Below are 14,774 nucleotides of genomic sequence, written 5' to 3'. Positions count from 1 at the left end.
AACACATCCAACATCTGTGATGTCTTATTCAATTCACCCTTAGCCCAACACCCTATTTGTTTTGTTAGAGTCATTGCTTTGCTTGCAGCACCCCATGGTAGGAGAGCTGAAACCATCACTTGTTTAAATCTACTCCAGAACAACAGATCTCCTATTTGACTACAGTCTAAGTTATGTAAGCTGCGCCTTTGCCTGCTTGTCTTATGACTTAGTTGCGTTAACACAGATATATTAGGGTGGAATAGTGATAACTTGCCTAAATAACAAGGTCCACCCTGAGGTTGGGCTGGTATTCCATTCCAGGCTCTATCTCCACAAATTAGAAATATTCCTGTAGGTAATTTCTTAGGTGTCATGATATTAGAGCCTTTACATTGATTATAAAGCTGTTTGGACACTATGTCTGGGCTTAGAGATGAATCCAGAGTTGCCCATGTTTGTTTATGCTGATTCATCTTTTGAGAATTAGAGTAATCAAAGCTGAACCATCCACCGTTGGAAGTGCTAGTCATGCTAGCATTTGCACTTCCAAAAAGCTCCAACTCCTCAGGTGGAGAATGCAAAGGAGTATTAAGTGATTGAATTAGCAGACATTGGCGGTAGCCGTCACTCTGACTGGCAGTATACCCTTTTTGTGCAGGCAATTTAATATTTACCATATTGTGCATACATAAGGCACGATTATTAATAAGACTGCAGAATTCTTGAGGAGACCATACTGGCAATGCTGAGACAAAGCGACGACCGATTAATCTGTCTAGCAAGTGTTATTCATACATTATCTCTAGGTTGATTAAACTGTATTACCCTTAATTCTTCAGCTACTACTACACCTAGCAATATAACAAAAGTAAACCTCATTTTTCTGTTTTTACTTTGACCTTCTTTTTCTTATCAGTTTTTAACCTTTAACCCTTTTCAAAATACACTGTACCTCCCACCGATAATAAGCCAAGATTTTCTGCTCATGTGATTCATAAAGATCTAAAGCTGGGGCAGTGTTTAGTCCTGTTTCATTTCGTAGTGCTGAGACAGAGTAAAGATAAAGATCCATTCTGAATTAGGTGAAGTGTCTAAGAGAGGTGAAAAGTCTGTGAGGCCAAAGCTGAAGGAAAAACTCGCATGCCGAGACAGCAAGGAGACAGAGAAAGAAAAACAGAAAAGACCACGAGGTCGGATTTGCCCCCGACTTAGAAATTCCTTTGATAAAGAAGAACTGGTGCTAAATGTCACACGGAATGAATATGTATGAACTTATTGTGAAACTGTATGCATATGCATTTGGAAGGGGGATAAAAGAAGACCCGAGGTCTTCAGAGGCACGCATGCCTTGTGCATGCCTTGTTGGGGGACTTGCGTCCGGCACGCGTCGTAAAATAAACATACCGGGCTTTACAACTTTTATAAAGTTGTGAGGTTTCTTCTTTTCTCCGCAAAACAGTGCCCACTCCCAATTATGTTCCAAAGTATGTCTATAATTACAGGTATTACACCATAAATGAAAAAGTGACAACTGATCCACCCAAAAGGTCTCATCACAGCCTCCACAACACAGTGTACCCAAGCAGCACAATTTGGGCTGTGACATTCAAGGCAGCTCTCTTTTGCCGGTCCTTTTATATGGAAAGATGATAATGATTCAAGAATGTCAATCAGTTCCCTGTCGTCTGGCAACTGCGTTTTATCCCAAAGGGTTAAAACCACCCCCAGCTGAGCCACAATGTCCGGCCTTATCAGGCATTGCACAGTAGGTGGTAATTGGACTAAGAAAAGAAAGCTGTAAGCTGTTTTCTTTCATGTGAACCTGGAGAGGAGGTGAATGGCAAGTCTGAAAACGATCCTTTCTGTCCTTGAGATTTTCACATCCACCTTTTCCTTGGGTTTCTCAGAAAAGTTCAAAATCAGTTTTACAGTCTGTAATCCTTTAGTCATTTGGCTGAAATGGCATCAGCTGGGCGATTCTCAGTCCTTTGTTGATTTGGAGTGGTGAGAAAGTAGTATGCACTTGAAGCACTTAAAATACTTAACTTGGCAGACTTATTTCCAAATTAACAGAACTTAACTGGCTTCAAAATTCTATGGGCTAACTGTGCTACACTCTTTGCAACATAAGAATAGGCAATTCTAATAACTAAATAGTATTTTCAGCTAGCAAGGTTTCTCTGATGTTCACAACAACACTTTGAACACAAGTCATAAAACAAACGCCTATCGTAAAAGCATAAATCTATCTAACGTCACTTAAACTTAATAGCACTTATACTTAAAATACTTAAAATATTTAAACTTAATAGAACTTAACATTACTTAAACTTATCTTTACTTAAACTTAATAGATTTTTAAATCAACAGAACTTACATGTAAAATCTCTTAATTCTAACAAAACTTAACTATAACAAAACTTAACTGATTTTAAATAACAGACTTATTTGTAAATAATGTAAGATCAAACTTAACAGAATCTAACTTATCTTAAACCTAATATGATTTAACCTTAACACACCTCGAACTTAACAGAAAATAAACTTAACAAACTTAACCTTAATAGTATTTAGCATTTAATTTAACTTAAACTACTTAATAACAGATAAAACTTACTATAGACATAAAATATAGCATTTACTATAACTTGCTTACAGGCCTGATTCTAAAATATTAAGCTAAAATAACTTTGTTCACGTGTTTGCTATAGCATTTCTATATCAAAAAGCACACTCACAACATCTCACTCATACAATCAGTCTAACATATCTTAACATTTTTAAACTTTTCAAAATATAATTCTAGAGTCTGATGTTCCACTGACTGAGCCATCTGGGCTTCTGATGTTAAAGTCTCTGCCAATACAGGTGATTTCAAGACAGCACAACCAATGCTGAGCCAAACCGGCCGAAATTTGGCCCATGCATACAGTACGCTGATTCCTGTTTCAGTCTCTGCCAGGAAGAACAAAAGTGCCTTTAACTTTCCTTGTTTACCGTCACTTGTTTCTTAATTTCAACAGGGATCTTTTCCTTTTGTTGACAAAAGTTACATCCATTAGGCTGTTAGGTCCTAGACCGAAGCATCCATTAGGCTGTTAGGTCATAAACTGAAGCTTTTGCCGGCTGTGGGGGGAGGGAGAAATGCTCCCGCTGCAAAAAGCGCTCCAGTCCCGCGGCACGTGTGTCGGAGCGGGCAAAAACCCCCCCCTGTGCTGGGCTCTTTGTTTACTCGCCGGCAGGCTGACTCCGCTGCAGGCACCACTGCACCCGTGGCGGCTCCCCCCACGGCAGCTTCGCTCTCTCCCGGGGCGGCGCGCCTCGGCTCCCGCGCGGCAGCTCCGCTCTCCCCACCACTGCCTCCGCTCTCCCCGCCGCTACAGCGCAGCATTTCAGGCGGTCGCTCGCCGCGGCTGCTCCCCATGGTGGAGTGCCCGTGCCGAGTTCGGAGTAGCACAGACTCGGAAGCGCCACGAGCTCGGCCGCTGTCTTGCACTCAGAGAGATAGCAAAATAGTGCACCATATATCACTCGCCATGGCCTGCTTAGCTTCTTGGCAGTTCTACCACTCTCTAAAACAGCCTCTGACAATAAATCACCGAATTCACGCAATTCCGTTAACTCGTAAACTGTGTGGGGATTCACAAAGATTCCCCGTTCCAAACCATAAGCCAAAAGACCTTGCAATTCCTTCCATAAGTCTATTCCCTTAATTTGCCTTTTTTGCAAAAACGTAATAAAAAGTTCATATGCAGCTTGCCTTTCCATACCTCTTTTAAGTGAGCACTTTCACTTAGCAGCTTTTTTCCAGGCCTCGGCCGCACGTGTCGGCTGGTCTCATCTATATGGCGCCAGGGCACGGCACGTATCGGCGGCTTTTTTTCCTCCGCTTTGGTTTCGCGCTTATTTGCAGCTCCGGCTGCTTCGGAGCCCGAACCAGTCCTCACTTCTCGTGGTGTTCGCAATCCCCGTGGTGTTCGCGATCGTCGTGGTGTCCGCTATCACGTCTGGGTGTCACCATTTGTTGAAGTGAGGGGGAGAACGACCATCCTTTAATGCATCGAACTCCAATTTATTGATTGATCAGTCACTTTAAATAACAGTGTTAATTAACTTCATGCATATTCCAAAATCCAGGTTTATGATAGGCTAACAGAGAAAACTCTAACCACTCCTTTTGTTTTACAATACCGACAATTGTTTACACAAAATAAAACCAGTGTTCCCACTGTGATATGAAAGGTTCCCAAAACTTCCACATCTGTTCCCAGGGTGGCATTTTTTCCCAGAGAGGGTGTTTCACTTGTTATGGGAAGACTGCCTGAGAACCTTATTGTTTATACAATGATGCCTGAGAGAGTCTAATTGTTTATAGAAGTCAGACTGGGAACTGCTTTTGGGACTGCTTTGCAACTACCTTTTACTTTTCTCTCAATTGCATGGCTTCATGGCCTTTTTCTTTAAGCCATGTTTGAACTAAACTCCCGACAATTTTCACTTTATCTAATCCTTCCGTGGCCTCTATAGAATCCCATTTTACTAACAGTTCTCCTAAGGGACTACTGGGAGGTATATCACTCAGTCTCTTGCCGGTCTTTTTACTATTACAACCTCCCATTTTTCAGGTCTCAATAAAAAGGTCCCAAAGGTGCCTCTACTGACTGGGAATTTCAAAAAAAACCTTGTTTGAGGAGCTTCAGCCTCCTCCACTGAACTTCAAATTTCTGCCTGATGCTCAGGACTTTATACTGAAACAACTGCCCGATCTCTTGATTGCCCAACTTTCCCAACGTCAGGTCTTACATCTATTGGGACTTGAACACACGAAGCCTCAGCCTAAGAATCCGGGTCGTGCCTGACTCCCTCAGTCAGGAAAAACAACTGCCTGATTTTTAGTTTGCCTAACCCACCAATTTTTAGGCTTCACCGTATCAGGACTTAAAAGCAAACCAGAGCCTCCTTTGCTGGGGTTTGTGCCTGACTCCTTTGTCAGGACTTACTTTGCCTGCAGGGCTTGTGAGCTACCCAAATCCTTCTCGGGACTGACAAATCTTACTCGAATCCTTCTCGAGACTTACAAATGCTACCCGAATCCTTCTCGGGACTTACAAATCTGCCTGACTTCCCTCTGTCAGGACTTACTTTAGGTGCGTGCCATTCATACACAGTAATTCCCTCCGCACGCCCGGAGGGGGGGGGGGCCCTTTATTCCCCCTTGGGAGACGACTCACTCACACTAATTCCACGTGCTTCCCCCTGTTCCCGGCCGGTCCCTTCGCAGGAGTCCGGAAACGCGGTACTAAGGGGTCCACTCTCAGGTCGAGGGTCCGGCTGCCGGCCCTCGTCTCACTCACACACACATGCACATGTCTCCCACTCCCGCCACTGGATTTCTCACCAGTCCAGTGCTCCGGTGCTCCTCTGCATCACTGGTCCTCAGCCGATTCCTCTGGTCCTGGTAGCCAGCTGTCCTGGAGATCCAAGATGGCCAGTCCTGGGTCATCTCTTGGCGTGGCTATCCCGGACGAGGGCCCCAGCTGAAATAAACAGGGCCAGGAGACTTCTTCTCCTTTTAATGTCTTTATTAAAAGTGATCAGCTCAGGATTGGGCAGCTCAGCAGGGCTGCAGTCCCCGTCCTGTCTCCCACGGCGACTCAGAGGAGAAGGATAAGTGCAGCTCTGTCCGCTTGGGGCAGGGCTGGGGGATCCAGTCCTCGTGGAAGCCTTTAGGGCGTGGTGTCCCCGTCAGATGTTAGTTCCCTCTGTTCTCTTCTGCCTGCTCCCGGTTTTGGGACGACTCCCATAGTCAGGGCGAGAGGGGCTCCGAAGGTGTTCCGCATCTCTGCAGGCTCAGCACTCAGCTCCTCACGTCCAGACATCACTCCAGTCTCTCAACTCTTATTTGGCTTGTTGTTTTTGGGGTTTTCTCAGTACATTCGGAGCGGGGGACCCACACAGCATGCTGGTCCTGGAGTCACTTTGCATAACCCCTCCCTCTGCAGGTCTCTTCTCCTCACTGTTCGGGAAGGTCTCCACCCATTACTGTCTCGGAGCAGGGCCATTACCTCGCCCTAGCCAGGGCTTTTACTAATACAAAAACAACCATTAACAACAACGACCCATAATTACCATAATACAGGCAGCAGCCCAGCAGTAGTGGTAACTTTTTTTCTCACAGAAAAAAATCAACTGAATTTTTGTTCATAACAAATACTACAGAAAGATTTATTGATTTGTCTGCGAGACCGAAGTTCGATCATTGAAACCACCACAGCCAAAGAGACAGCGTCGAGCCCGTGATCGGCGCCGGGTGAACACGGATCTGACCCCTCGAGTGTCAGAGTCTCCCTGTTCACGCTTGCTGCTTCGCACAGTGAGATTTTATACAGTTTATTCTGCCCGAGGCAAAGATGGCCAAATTTCCTTTGTGTCTCTTCACATGCATCGCTGTTGCTTTCCATGTGCAGAGGTGGACAAAGGCTGAGTCCAGGTGTGCCATCAGCTTAGGAGGAGCCGTGTATTCAGATGTATCAGGTTGCCTGGCTGACTATCTCGATAGATGCAATCGGCAGGGTGATAATCACTCTTGGGTGGCTCTGGGCAACCCAGCAAACCAGCTAATATCGCCCTGGTATCTTCTACTCTTACCTTAAGGCATAGATCAGTATCTTAACTTGTGTCTGGGAACTAGTTGAATCTAAATAACACAGCTGCTCCCAGCCGGGGTGGTCAAAAGACATGGTTTGGATTTCACAATATTTTATACCATACATTAATAGCATGAATTATCCCTACCATATATTACATTAGCTTTCGATTGATCATTTATAACAAGCTGGTGCCTCCAAGGAGCAGCCCAACAAAGGACTCCTGGGCTTTTATCCCCTCACAGTCCAAGCTTATGCAAGTCTTGGCTCTTCCTCCCTAGTCCTCAGCTCTTGCATTGTCTGAGCACCTGGCTGGGCCACAAATCCAGCGCCCTTTATTATGCACAGGGTTGGCATTTCCCAGCCTCCCTTGAGGGAGTTCAGTCTGCAGCTGTCACTGCAGCTGCACCACCAGCTCTGGCACTGAATGGATTCATCGAGAGGGGGATGTGGTTTATTGGTGGCCCAGACAGTGGTGAGTTAACAACCAGACTTGATGGTGCCAGAAGGCTTTTCAAACCTCAGTGATTCTGTGATAATTCCATTATTATCTCATCTGTGCCTGTGCTGCAGAACAGCAGTTCAGGACCCCACAAAAGGCAGCTGCATTTGCCCTAATACCACCTCCTCCCCATATGTTTTTGACTGACCTGTGGGGTTTTTTTCTGCAGTTCTCCCAGACAGTGTTAGTTTCTATTTTTCTCCTGGAAGACATTGAAGAAAAGAGGTGCTGCTGGCAATGTCATGCAAAATTATACACTGAGATGTTGAACATCCAATGTAGCAATAATCCCCATGTGGGCATAGGTGAGGGCTGGGAAGCAGATGGCTCTTTGGCTGTACAGGCAGTCAGGGCTGGAGTTCCTCAGTGCTTTTGGAGTTGTTCAGTCGAGCCAAGTATGCTCAGTGTGGCTCTGGGCCAAGGCTCCAAGAGGATGATGGAGCAGCTGAGGCCCTGGATGGGCCAGCTGACTTCACACTGATACTGAAATTGGCCAGAAATTAGCTATCCCCGCTTCCTTGGCTTTATTTTACACAGTCACACATCTTACCAGGATCCCTTACATGGTTCTTTGGGGTCCATCTTTGTAATATATGTTATAAAATAATTCATGCTTAGGGGAGAATGTATACTATAAAAATTGTAAAATCAGAGTCTCTGACCACAAGCAGCCCAGAGACAAATAACTATGGAATTTCAAAACTCCTGGAAGCAGCAGGAGAACAATGCTTCGTTTACCAATGAAAGAATGTGACCAGTGCAGAGATGGGCTTCCTCTGGAGCCACCAGGAAACACCCAAGGGTGATCATCGCTTGGTAGATACCATCAATCAAGATAACCAAAGTCACCAAGGAACTTATATCTGAATATGCAACTTCCCCTGACACGTCAGCGCCTGCCACTACTCAGGAAACAGCAATTGTCCAGCCCTGCACAGTGAAAGAAACTATCATACATATGTGAGGTTACAAAGGAAATCGGGGCATCTCTGCCTCAGGCATAAAAACTGAATAAAACAGCCCCGTTGGAAGTGGCATTCATGAACAGAGGGAGATCCCCTGTGACAGAGGTCGGATCCAGGTTCACCCAGTGCCGATCCCGGGCTCAATGCTGTCTCTGACTGTGGTTTTTGAGGACCCTATTTTGATCACGGAAATAAAATCATTCACATTTATTAATTTGGATTTCTGTCTGATCATTTATAACAGTCTTCAACTTCTGGTGTCCATTTTAGGTGGCTATTCTTCAACCCCGGCTTTTGGGTAAATGCAATGTTGTTGTTTTGCCTAACTTCTGTTTTGTCAGCCTTGCAGAGCTGAGCTGGCATCCTGCTTGCAATTTGTTGCCTGCTTGACTTCTGTTTGCCTGACTTACATCCTTTATTTGTTTCTCCAAAGCTGTGCTGTTGTGTTCCACTGTCCTTGATAAGAGTAAATGCTGTTCTGTTCTACTGCCCTTATCAACATCAGGAGAGCACAAGTTTCTGTTCATTTCTGAACAAGCAAGATATAGCTGTGAAAGTTCTTGTGCCAGCCTAAATCCCTGACAAAGCTTTGGCTGAATATTCTTTCATTTCAAAATCTGCAGTTTATGTGAGTTGATGCAGGAGATAGTAGTAATGAGGCAACTACTCCCTCCATTCAGGTCTGTAGTTAGAAATACTAAGACAGTATTGAAACAGTATTGTATTTTAATTCAATTAATTATCTTTCAAGATTTATAGAAAAATTAATTGTTCACTACAAAGTGATAAAACTGTCTTAAGCCAACATAACTCTTACCCATCACTTGCATAATGTGCACATTTAGTGCAGCTAAATTGAGTGTTTGCATTCAGAGGAAAGTTGGATTTGGAAAATAACAGCTAGAATTCAGTCTATCTCTGCCAGCCTCTCTACTAACTAATCCAAGTCAGATTTTCCAAAACACTATTGGTTTTTGTTGCAATCAGAGATGTTGGAACATCTCTGCATATTTGCCTTCAGCCCTCTCTGAGGAGGGAATATCTGCCAGAGATACAACTTTGACAAAACTGAGTCCCCATCAAAGCATCTAACAGAGCCGGAAGGCTGCTGGGATTGGTCTGATTCTGCAAGGAGTTTAAAATCTCACCTTTTCCTCTCTGACAGTTCTTGTGACAGCACAGAAAGAAGCATGCCATGTATATGCTGCTTCAGTGCACAGTGAAGGGAGCCTATTCCATTGATGTTCCCACAGGAGACTAATTTGATTGTTGAGGGCTTTCCCAGTTGATGGATGCCTTGTTTCCACTGAGCACCAGGAAGGGCCAATAGGGCTCAGGTGACAGGCAGTGAAGAACTTGGGGATGATTCTGAGAAGACACCTCTGCCTTCTGTTGCAGTAGTCGTGGGAAGAGTGGGGTACAAGCATAGCTATGCCATCCCTGCATCCCCAGGCCTCACCAGGTTTGTTCAGATCTACTGGCCAGTGAGATTCATTTTCCATGCCTTTCCACTTTGATGCAGAGAGCAAAGCTTGCCTGGCAGCTCCTGGCTGGAGCCTGTACTCCTGCAGGGGCTGCCTGCAGCTCTGCTTTGCCAGGATGGATTTCTCCTGCTGGCTCCATCTGTCCAGCATATCTCCAGGCTACACAGGTGATGACTCCTCACTTTCAGTCCCAGCCACGATATGGAGCAGCATGCTACACCATCCAGAAAGCTCCCTGAATGCTGTGCCTTGGCTCATACCAGCTGCTCAAAGAACTGCTACAAAAGGCTGCTCCTCCCCCAAGACAGAGACTGTAATGCTGAGAGCAGGAGGCAATGCTGCTCTCCACAAACCTCATTGCTTTGTATCATGGCCCGTGGTTCACTTGTGTCTTTCTGAGTCTTTCATGAAAGCAGAAGAGTTGAAAGGAGCACTCTTCTTGTTTCATTGGCATGTTGAAAACACCTTCCACACCATCACTGCACATCTGTCATGTTGACCATTTACTGAGGACACTTGAGGGGCAGTGCAGCTCATGGTGTAAGTCGGGCCAGGCTGAGGCTGACTGCTCAGTGCTCTCAAGGCAGACAACTCTGTGTAGGCTGGCTGGTTTGACACAGACCATCTTTGAAGGAACCACACACCTGTCCAGAAGCCAAACACAAAAGATACTTCGGCTTCTTTTCAGCAAAACTTCATTTCTGCCTGAGCTAGACCCTGCTCCAGACACAGCAGCTGGGAACACTGGCTCTGTGTGTGAAAATAGGAGTAGTTCCCTGTCTTTCAGCCTAGAAAATAGACATCAGATTCCTTTTTTCCATTACAAATCCATGCCTTTCCATCAGTAAGCATTTACTTGTTTAGTGATTTCTTTTGGTGTTCACTTCCTTGTAAGTATTAATGGAAACTAAAGCAGTGAAAGCTCAGCATGCCTGAAAGTACATCTCCATGTTAGAGATGTGCAGTGGAAGCAATGGAAAATGTGGGAATGTGACTGATGGAATATATTTTTTCACATATCTTTTTCTGAAAAATCTCGAAGTGGGACAATGCCACCAGGGTTACAATAAAGGGGAAGAAAATCTTCATAAGACACCTGTGGTATTGTCAGGTTCAGAAGAGCAGGCTGAGGAAGCAGCCAAAACATCCAGATTAAAGATATACATATAAATGTGTATGTATGTAAATGAATGGCTAAGATTATACATATGTTATCTATGATATGTTAATGATATATGACTTATATATGTTATATGTAAAATATATATCAAACTGATGTAAATGGATATAGAATTAACTCAGTGCATAGTCCTTGAAACTGAGTAGTTTGGGTTGGAGTTTTGGATTGGAAATATACTCGATGTTTGTAAAATAATTAGTGAATTAAAACATTAATGATAGAAGACATCCTCTTCTATACACGGTACAGTGTAATAAAAAAACTGATTAAATGCTTACTAAAAAGAAATTTACTTTAGATACAATTTTCTGAAGTTCAGTCACACCTGAGCACTTGCTTCTCTACAGCAGACCTGTGTCACAAATTTTGTCCCTGATGCAGCTGGGCAGGAAACCTCCTGTTTCTCACAGGGCTCAGAGCAGGCTCTGAAGCAGGCAGTTGTGAGCAGTGGTGTCTTTCTGGGCAGGAAGGTTGGGATGAAACTCCCAGCCCTCTGCCCAGCTGGGTGCCAAATGTGGGCAGGGGGACAGCCACACCCCAAGATGAGCCGCTGGACAAGGATGTGATGAAAAATTTCTCTGAGGTGCAAAGTCAAGATAAACTCCATCTCTGTCTGCTAATTATCCAACAGCACTGAGGTTCATGACTAGAAAAAATCCGTAAGGTTTTCAAGAAGACAGATGAAGCCTTTGCAATGCTGTTTACTCCAAAACAGCTTCAGGCAATTCATTGGCTGAGATTTTTCTTTATGTGGAATGAGTCAGCCATAAAATCTGTTTCAAACTGAAGTTAGTAGAAGAAATCTTGAGACAAATTGCTTATAAGAAGAAATTGCTTGCACTAGATCATACTCCTGTGTTGAAGACTAAACAACCATTAGTCATCTACCTGCTTATGCAACCACAGGATAAAATGCCCTTGATAGGAGGGGACAGGGACATGGCAAATGCCATTCCACTTTTCAAAAGGGATTTGAGGAATCACTGATTTTACCGCCTCTGTCAGGCAAACATATGGAAGCTATTCCAGAGAATGTGATTGATAGAAAGATGGAAAAAAAATCTGGTAGAAATAGTGATGAATCATTATGATTTTATAGAGGGGGAAGTGCTTCAGTGTTGAAGCAGAGAGACTGGAGGTCCCCAGTAAGTGAGGGCAGGGCTCCATCTGGGTGCCAGGAGACAGCGGAGTGCCTGGCACAGAGTCCTGTCCCCTCCATCATGCCAGGCTGCTGCTCCCTGGCAGCTGTTCCCACTGCCTGCTCCACAAAAGCAATGGGTGGTGGCATCCTGGGGGGCCCCATGTGCTGCTCGGGAGAATTGTGAGTGGGCAGAGGTGGGGCATGGAGTGATGTCCCCTTACCTGCAGCTGTCAGTACGGACTCACTGGCCAGTGTTATAGATGAGTAATACGATGACTCGCTCTCACAGTTAGGGGATGAACACTGTGAAAAATGCATGTATTTTATGATTGGGCTTTTCGCAAATATTAAAATGAATATTATATGTGTTGTGTTAGAAAGTAATGCTGTATTAATTCTCTTAAGTACTGTGTTTAATATAGTTTTAGGTTATAAAAATTGTTAAAATAGAAACTATGCTATGTAAGATGCTTTGTTTAACAGAAAGGGCTTGCAGCGAGATAGCAGCCACAGGACACCTTAATCTTTCAGAGAAAGGGAATTTATTGCCTTCTTATCAGAAGAAGCGAACTTCTTCCCGGCTTGGAGGCACTGTTAGGATTAGAAGGAAGAAGATGACAATGACTAGACAGAATCCTGTATTTGAATGGAATTTATGCATCATGTATGAAGTGTATGAATATGCAATGGACTATTGTTCTTAAGGGTTAATCGTTTGTTAGCAGGGGTCCTTTTTCAGGCTTGTGATGCCCAGAAAAAGGCACCCGGATGTCCGTAACTCTTTGTTTTTATTATCTCATATTGTCCTAATTCAATTTGTCCAGATTGTTATTTCTCTAATTGTGTTACTATTCTTTTTAACCATTTTATTACTAATAAACTTTTAAAAATTTTAAAAACAAGTGATTGGCGTTTTTCACAAATACTGTCTGTATGTTAAGAGAAGTTTTATTGATGGATGGTTATGTTATTGTGATCTGTTTTTTGGATGTCCTCTGTTCTCCCCATAGTCCCCTTTTCCCCCTCTGTATTGTTGCCACTGATCAGCCCAGGTCATCAGGGTGTAGAGGGAGGGCAGGTACTCGTGCCCCTTGCTCGGGCCATTTGTGAATAGGGGACACTTGTTGCTAGGGTGGCGTGGCATGACAGCACCCGGCCTCCAATCAAGTTGCAAGAAATTAGTTTCCACCAATGGACGGTGAAGAATAGTTAATTGACAAACTTTGGGAGGGGCCAGGGTTGCCTAGGGCAACCCCCAGGGGTATAAAAAGCAGAGCAGCTATTTTGTGGGTGAGCACATGGCAGGCGGTCACAGGCTCTCAGTGCTCTGCTGTGTTTCCTTATTCAGTCCTTTGTTGTATTTGTTAAGGTTTAATAAACCTTTTAAAATGTAAAGTGAGCAGTCGTTTCTCACACCAGGGAGAAACCAGTGACTCCTGACCAAAGCAACTCAAATGAGATTTGAAAATGAACCCTGAATTTTGAAAGGAGATTTCCAGAGAAAGTTGGAAACTTCTGTTATATACAGTAGAGATAATTCATGCTATAGAAGTAGATATGTATGTGTGTAAAATATTGCAAAGGTCCAAAAGTTATGTTTCTAACCATTCTGGCTGGGAGCGATGTCTTATTCCTATTGTAACCAGTTCCTGGACAGCGTTAAGATGATATCAGATCTGTTACCATATGAATGAATTAGTCCCCAGCTATTATGGGGGATTTCCTCCAGTTCCTGCATTTGGGAGATACCATTGGGACTTTCCTGGAATGGAATGTCTGGAGGAGCACAGGAGACACGAGACATGCACCTGCAACATGACTTGCACCTGGAACTTCATCGCGGTACTCAGAAATTGGTACATGTGAATACAGCCTCTGCCTGGACACTCAGACATTTGGCTTCATCTCTGAGTTCACCTTTGTCTGTTTCTACATCTGTATGGATTCAACTTCACATGCGAAAGAACACAAAGAAATATGCGGTCATCCCTGCCCCAGGCAGAATAAGCTCTATATAAGCTGCCTGCTGGAAGCACTCGGGGTGAACTCCTGGGGAAACGCTGTCACTCTGTCACTGGACCCGAGTTCACCCAGCGCCTGTGCCTGGGACAGATGCTGCCTTGGCTGTGGTGGTTTTTCCAAAATCCTATATTTTTGTTATCGATCTAATAAATCTTTGTTAATTTTTTCATAAATTTGGCTACAGATTCGATAATTTATAACACTTCCTTTTACTTTCCCAATCTCCATTTGGTTTATGCAATATTTTGTCCCAGATGCTGCTGCCAGCAGTGTAAACCACAACAAGACTTGTCAGAGAGTGTAACTAGTAGAGCAGCATTAATAATATGATTAGTGAATGGGTGACAGTCTCTAGATTGCAAAAAGGCCTTACAACAAAACAAATATTTTCCTTTGCTTCTTTTAATGCTAATGGTCTTCCCTCTGTTGTTGTTCTTTTTGGTTTTTTAAAGCTGTAGTTCCAACCTTGGATTAAGAGAGTTGGCTGAGCACGGCTGCCTTCTACCTTGCCAGTCAGGCTTGTGTTTGGAGACAAACTCTAGGAGAAAAACGCTCTAAAGTTAGTGTTTTTCTCTAAAGAGAGTGGGCTTTAATAATTCCCTTCTGCCAACGAGAGAAATGGATACCAGGGGATGAAAGTGTTAAAAAAAAAAGAAAAGTAAAACTGTTTATTAACAAATCAAGATACCCAAAAAGCACAGGAAAAAAGGAAATGGAACCTTACACCCCGCCCTCACCTCGCTGCCTGTCTTTGTGAGGGGAGGAGAACAGAGCTCACAGCAGCTGAGAACCTGTTGGGTTTCTGGCATGAGTGTTCTCCTCGCAGCAGGCGAAGTTGGTGGAGTTCAATG

This window comes from Ammospiza nelsoni, chromosome 12, assembly GCF_027579445.1.
Source record: "Ammospiza nelsoni isolate bAmmNel1 chromosome 12, bAmmNel1.pri, whole genome shotgun sequence".
Classification (NCBI taxonomy): domain Eukaryota; kingdom Metazoa; phylum Chordata; class Aves; order Passeriformes; family Passerellidae; genus Ammospiza; species Ammospiza nelsoni.
Note: the sequence above shows the minus strand (reverse complement) of the source record.